Source organism: Oncorhynchus mykiss, chromosome 13 (assembly GCF_057628025.1).
Source record: "Oncorhynchus mykiss isolate SJ-2025 chromosome 13, ASM5762802v1, whole genome shotgun sequence".
NCBI lineage: Eukaryota > Metazoa > Chordata > Actinopteri > Salmoniformes > Salmonidae > Oncorhynchus > Oncorhynchus mykiss.
The window spans coordinates 14502501-14510000 of NC_143034.1; the positions used below are offsets into that span (position 1 = coordinate 14502501).

The window sequence follows — 7500 nt, forward strand, 5'->3', positions numbered from 1 at the left end:
TGTCTGTTCATGTCTACTACTACTACTACTACTACCATGTATTTTCATGTCTACTACTACTACTACTACTACTACTACCACCATGTCTGTTCATGTCTACTACTACTACTACTACTACTACCATGTCTGTTCATGTCTACTACTACTACTACTACTACTAGTACTACCATGTCTTTTCATGTCTACTACTACTACTACTACTACTACTACTACTACTACTACTACTACTACTACTACCATGTCTGTTCATGTCTACTACTACTACTACTACTACTAGTACTACCATGTCTTTTCATGTCTACTACTACTACTACTACTACTACTACTACTACTACTACTACTACTACTACTACCACCACCATGTCTTTTCATGTCTGCCGGTTTCTATGTCCATGTCTTTTCTGCGTTTTCATTACGAGTGGAAAGTGGACCAGTTCTGCCCTACATGCATTAGTTGATGTATTTCTCTGGATTTTCTGACAGAATTCTGCATGTGGGGCTTCAATTGGATGTTTGTCCCACATTTTAAAGTCCAGTTTATTGAGTGGCCCCCAAACCTCACTTCTGTAAAGAGCTATTGGTAGGATTACACTGTCAAATATTTGGGTCCAAATTCTAATTGGGATGTTGATTTAGAATAATTTCATTTTTATTGCATACAATGCTCTGCAGGCTTTTTCTTTGAGTGCATTCACTGCCACATTAAGGTTCTGTTGAAGACCTTCTTTGGTTTGTGATAGAATAACCAAATCCTCAGCATATAGCAGGTATTTTACCTCTGTGTTAAACAGTATGAGTCCTGGGGCTGCAGTCATCAGCGTATAGCAGGTATTTTACCTCTGTGTTAAACAGTATGAGTCCTGGGGCTGCAGTCATCAGCATATAGCAGGTATTTTACCTCTGTGTTAAACAGTATGAGTCCTGGGGCTGCAGTCATCAGCATATAGCAGGTATTTTACCTCTGTGTTAAACAGTATGAGTCCTGGGGCTGCAGTCATCAGCGTATAGCAGGTATTTTACCTCTGTGTTAAACAGTATGAGTCCTGGGGCTGCAGTCATCAGCATATAGCAGGTATTTTACCTCTGTGTTAAACAGTATGAGTCCTGGGGCTGCAGTCATCAGCGTATAGCAGGTATTTTACCTCTGTGTTAAACAGTATGAGTCCTGGGGCTGCAGTCATCAGCATATAGCAGGTATTTTACCTCTGTGTTAAACAGTATGAGTCCTGGGGCTGGAGAATGGTCCAACATGTCTGCTAATTCATTGATATATAAATGTTGGAAAGGTTTGGACTCAAACTGCAGCCTTGTCTCACACCTCGATTTTGTGAAAATAATTATGTTATTTTGTTTTAGATTTTTATTGCACACTTGTTTTCTGTGTACATACATTTTATTAAGTCATACACCTTACCACCAAGCCCACTTTAGAGAATTGTGTAGAATAGCCCTTCGTGCCAAATAGAATCAAATGCTTTTTTTAAAGGCAATAAAGCAAGCAAAGATTTTGCCCTCTTTTTTTTTTTGGTGGTGTAATGTCTGCTTCCAACTCACACCGTCAAACACATGGATCCCCTGAACGCAGCTCACTCTCCAGATCCCAATCACCTGAATTCTGATCACCTGTTCACACACCTGTATGTCATAATCACACACTATGTAGTTCAGTTCATTGTGAGGTATTATTTTTTTGTTGTTGTCCACATTCTATTCGGATCTCTGTTTATTTCCATATTAGTCCTCCCGTGTATCATAGTTTTTGGCCATCCTCACTAACATGTTACGTTTTTCTTCTGGTGAAAGAGAGGAGGACCAAAATGCAGCGTGGTTATTCATAAACATCTTTAATGAAAGATGAAAATACAAACAGTTTACAAAAACAATAAACGTGAAAAACCGAACCAGCTCTATCTGGTGCAACAAGCACAGAGACAGGAACAATCACCCACGAAATACCCAAAGAATATGGCTGCCTAAATATGGTTCCCAATCAGAGACAACGATAAACACCTGCCTCTGATTGAGAACCACTCTAGGCAACCATAGACTTTCCTAGACTACATAACTAAACACAATCCCATAAACTACAAAAACCCCAAGACAAAACAAACCACATAAATCACCCATGTCACACCCTGGCCTAACCAAAATAATAAAGAGAACACAGAATACTAAGACCAGGGTGTGACATAACAACGTTGTTTTGTCTATTCTCTGCCTGTACTGTTACCTGTCAGATTTCTTGTCATCCACCTCTTTCCTGATCTCCCGGACAACGTTACTAGCCTTTTCCCTGCCTGTACTGTTACCTTTTTGGATTCCCTGTGTATGACCTTCTGCCTGTCCCTGGACCGTGCTACCTGCCTCCTCCTGTGTATGACCTTCTGCCTGTCCCTGGACCATGCTACCTGCCTCCTCCAGTGTATGACCTTCTGCCTGTCCATGGGACCATGCTACCTGCCTCCTCCTGTGGTCCTTTACACCTGCTGCGCCCTGCGCTTGAAACCAGCACTTAGTCTCCCATCATACTCATTACAGGTGGACATGTTTATTAATTAGTCTGTGTAAGGTGTAAATATGGTCAGTAGTGCGATGGTGGGGGAGAAATCCAATGTGACATTTACTGAATTACATTTTTTTTCTTGAAGAAAGTATTGAATTCAAAATGCTATACACAACCTTTCCCAAGTTGTTGTTTTTGCAAATTCCCCTGTAATTATTGGGGTCTGATTTGTCTCCACTCTTGTGGACAGGGGAAAAGTTAATACCATATTGAACATTTTAAGCACAGCATTTTGCAACTCAGGTGTGCTGTTTTTCAGCATTTCATTTCTGATCTTATCTAGACCACAAGCCGCCTTTGATTTTATAGATTTGAGCTTTTCATTTAGTTCTTGTTGGGTTATTGGGTCATTTTTAATGGATTTTGGTTTGTTTTTAATGACTGATTCAAGGATGTTACATTTTTCTTGAATTTCTAATTGGTTCTGTTGTCTTTTTGTAAAGATTATCAAAATACGTTTTCCAAATTCCTTCATCTTGTACGGCTAATTCTTGTCGAGCTTAAATTGTTCGTGTTTCAGAGCTGATTTTGTTCAACTGCGTTTTCAATTTCGTCGAGTGTCTTGTTGGTATAATTCAATCTCTTGCGTTTCAGTGTATGTTTCTACAGATTCAGAGTTTCAAAGTATTCATAGCGTAGCTCTGGGTTGTTTTGCTGCTTATGCTTTTCATTTGACATTTGTCTTAGGTGTTTTCTAATTGTTTTACATTCATTGGCAAACCATTTTTCAGAAACATTTAGTTTTTTGTTTCTGATGTTGCATTTCTTTGGTTTTCTCAAATTTGCTTCTGATGCTGCTTTTTGGAATCTGCAGTGGATGTTTTGAGTAGCTGAATGGACACCTTCTTTATTGTTTTGGTATTGTGAGTTATTGAAGAACTGTGTAGAGTTCAATGTTTCAATGAATCTCTGCACTGTTTTGAGCCCATCTGTACGATTGGTTTATGTTGTAGAGTTTATTGGGCTGAATGACTATTGCCGGTTAATTTCTTCAGAAACACGTTGATCTGACAAGTGTCTGTGGTCTGACAGTGAATGCACTAATGGAGGAGGGGTCGATGTCACTGATGGCATAATCGACTACACTTGTCCCAAGAGCTGAGCAGTAAGTGAAGGGACCTAAAGAGTCCCCTCTGATTCTACCATTAAGCATGTACAGGCCTAAGGCTCGACAGATGCACTAACTCCTTCCCATTTTTGTTCAGTATTTGGTCAGGACTGTTTCTATTTATAAGAGGGCTACTGTACAAGGAGGGGTGTCCAACTATGTGGTGGTTACCTCCCACATCAGTGTAGTCAGGCTCAGAACCTGTTCTCGCATTGAAATCTCACTTCTGCCTGAAATGTAATGATTTCTGTCTGGAGATTGTCAAAAAACTGGTGATCATCATATGGTGAATCTGAAGGAGGAGCAGAAGCTGCACATATGTACACATCATTGTCACAAGAGATTGTACCTTTGTTAAGTTTGAGCCAAATGTGGATGGTACCTTTTTTTTCATTTCATTCAGTGCTGCTTAAGCTGAATGATGATTCCACCCGGCCCCGTTTAAACCTGTTTATGTTTGATTGATGGTAGTAAACTTTCTCTATAGCCTGAGGGACACTGAGTATCTATGTCTCCACAACACCGTGTTTCCAGTAGGATTATGATGTCCTCCTGTCCCATTGATGTTTTTAATCCATTCTGGATTTGTTGTTTTATAACCAAAATGTGAAGAGAATAGGCCCTGGATATTCCAAGAGCTGATAGTTAATGATCTCATTTATAATAAGTGATATTCACTGGTTTGAGTAAAGTACATTGAAAATAAATCCAAAATAGTAATATATATATGTATATATATATACCATTACATATAATTATTATTATAATACCAGTGCCAATAAAATATAGAATAGTTGTAAACAAATGAATAAGAATGGAATAAGATTTGTACTTATTTTTGTGTGCAATGCAATCTGCAACCCTGTGTGTGATTTAAAGGGTCTGTCTAGCCCAGTAGTCTGCATATTAGATGCAGTAGTTGGCACACCTCTCTTCTCTGATTGTTCTAGGTGTCTTTTGCCAGAGGTTACCTCAGCATATATAGGCTGATGATCTGAATGATGTATGGTGTGGACTGCATCATGTGGTGTACTTCTCTGAAGGACAGAGTTCTGCCTGATCCTAGAGTGGTGGTCTGTGCTGTGTTGTGATGGGTCTGGTCCAGTAGGGCTGTGTTGTGATGGGTCTGGTCCAGTAGAGCTGTGTTGTGATGGGTCGGGTGTAGTAGAGCTGTGTTGTGATGGGTCTGGTCCAGTAGAGCTGTGTTGTGATGGGTCTGGTCCAGTAGGGCTGTGTTGTGATGGGTCTGGTCCAGTAGAGCTGTGTTGTGATGGGTCTGGTCACCAGTAGAGCTGTGTTGTGATGGGTCTGGTCCAGTAGAGCTGTGTTGTGATGGGTCTGGTCCAGTAGAGCTGTGTTGTGATGGGTCTGGTCCAGTAGAGCTGTGTTGTGATGGGTCTGGTCACCAGTAGATAACACCAATGGATGCAATAGCGCTATGTGGCCACCAGATGGAGGTATTGGAACAACATTAACATGAAGTCACTGCCATTATGGCACCATTTCCAATGGGATTTAAAACATTTTCTTATGGGTAATACTAGGAGGAAGATGGATGTATAGGGGTAAAAGGGGTCAAAATAAGGAACGCTTCACGAATTTGCGTGTCATCCTTGCGCAGGGGCCATGCTAATCTTCTCTGTATCGTTCCAATTTTAGTATATGTGCTGCCGAAGCGAGCACAATACAGACATAGGAGAGGCCCTCATATATAGAGCACAACCCCCCTGACGTTTCGGATCATGGTTGGGGTCAAACAGACCTTCAGAGGCTCAAAAACCACCCATAGAAGGTTCCCACAGGATATTGTATAGACATGAAACTGGTAGGGATAATAATGGCTACCTTGTGTGTTGTAATGTTCTAACCTCTGCCTCGGAGTTGCAACGTATGCTGGGGGATATGCGAGTACACTGTCCCGTCTAGGACGTTGATAGGGTAGAACATAATGACGTAACAAAAGCCCTCGCACGAAACCCCACCCACTCACTGAAACCCGACACCCTCTGGGGCTGCATTCACTAAAGGTCCTCATGCATAGACGTAGCAGGAAATGTTGTGAAGCCAACGCCAAAAATACCCTAACATGGGGCTTTTAAAATTGTGTACCTTACGTGAAAATGTGCTATTTGGTAAGAAAGAAAGTGATTAGTGATCAACTGTAAAAACTGCTGTTTTGTGACATTTTGACTTTAGTTATAGATGTAGAGACATTTAATTGATTATTATAAGGAATGATTCTAGACTCAAATGTAGTGTAATACGCTTTTGGACTCCTCCCCCTGCTGTTGTAGTTGCTCTTCCCCTGGTCTTTGTTCCCCACCCTTCCCCCACTCTCTGTTCCCCACCCTTCCCCCGCCCTTCCCCCGCTCTCTGTTCCCCACCCTTCCCCAGCTCTCTGTTCCCCACCCTTCCCCCGCTCTCTGTTCCCCACCCTTCCCCCGCTCTCTGCAACCTGGCACGGCCAAAGATACTTAAAACTAACTCCCCATTTAGTAGCGAGAGAAGCAGAATAGAGCAACACAGAAGAGTAGTAGAGACAGAGAGAGGAGAGAGAATAGAGCAACACAGAAGAGTAGTAGAGACAGAGAGAGGAGAGAGAACTAGAGAAACAAGGAAATGATAAAGAGAACGACAGAGAACTAGAGATTCATATGTGGCCTGGCTGTGGTTGGAAGGTGACTGTTTCAACGTTCATGTTGACACATTGCCAGTGTGGTTCAATAAGAGTTTTTAAACCTGGTGGTGGGGGGAGAAAGAGACAGAAGGGGGAGAGGGAGAATGAGAAAAGAGGAGGGAGAGAAAATGGGGAGACAAAAAGAGAAAGAAAGGGAGAGTGAGAGACAAAGGGAGGGAAAGAAAAAGGGGAGTGGGTGAGAAGAAGGGGGAGAATGATGAGAGAAAAGGGAGAGGAGAAAGAGATAAAGAGGGAGAGAAAGTGTGACAGAGAAAGAGAGAGAAGGGGGATGTCATTGGATTGGCTGACTGTTTATTTTATTTTTTATTTCACCTTTATTTAACCAGGGAGGCCAGTTGAGAACAAGTTCTCATTTACAACTGCGACCTGGCCAAGATAAAGCATAGCAGTGTGAACAGACAACAACACAGAGTTACACAGAGTAAACCAATAAACAAGTCAATAACACAGTAGAAAAAAAGAGTCTATATACATTGTGTGCAAAAGGCATGAGGAGGTAGGCGAATAATTACAATTTTGCTAATTAACACTGGAGTGATAAATGATCTAGATGGTCATGTGCAGGTAGAGATACTGGTGTGCAAAAGAGCAGAAAAGTAAATAAATAAAAACAGTATTGGGATGATGTAGGTAAATTGGGTGGGCTATTTACCAATGGACTATGTACAGCTGCAGCGATCGGTTAGCTGCTCAGATAGCAGATGTTTAAAGTTGGTGAGGGAGATAAAAGTCTCCAACTTCAGCGATTTTTGCAATTCGTTCCAGTCACAGGCAGCAGAGAACTGGAAGGAAAGGCGGCCAAATGAGGTGTTGGCTTTAGGGATGATCAGTGAGATACACCTGCTGGAGCGCGTGCTACGGGTGGGTGTTGCCATCGTGACCAGTGAACTGAGATAAGGCGGAGCTTTACCTAGCATGGACTTGTAGATGACCTGGAGCCAGTGGGTCTGGCGACTAATATGTAGCGAGGGCCAGCCGACTAGAGCATACAAGTCGCAGTGGTGGGTGGTATAAGGTGCTTTAGTAACAAAACGGATGGCACTGTGATAAACTGCATCCAGTTTGCTGAGTAGAGTATTGGAAGCTATTTTGTAGATGACATCGCCGAAGTCAAGGATCGGTAGGATAGTC

At 41.9% G+C, this 7500-nt stretch overlaps 1 non-coding gene across 1 annotated transcript; it reads right to left on the reverse strand.

Annotated features, from left to right (window-relative positions):
- Positions 1–5247: 5247 nt before the first annotated feature.
- LOC118940569 (U6 spliceosomal RNA) lies at positions 5248–5354 on the reverse strand. The gene has a single exon (XR_005037157.1). It is a non-coding gene; the product is annotated as a U6 spliceosomal RNA (small nuclear RNA).
- Positions 5355–7500: the final 2146 nt, after the last annotated feature.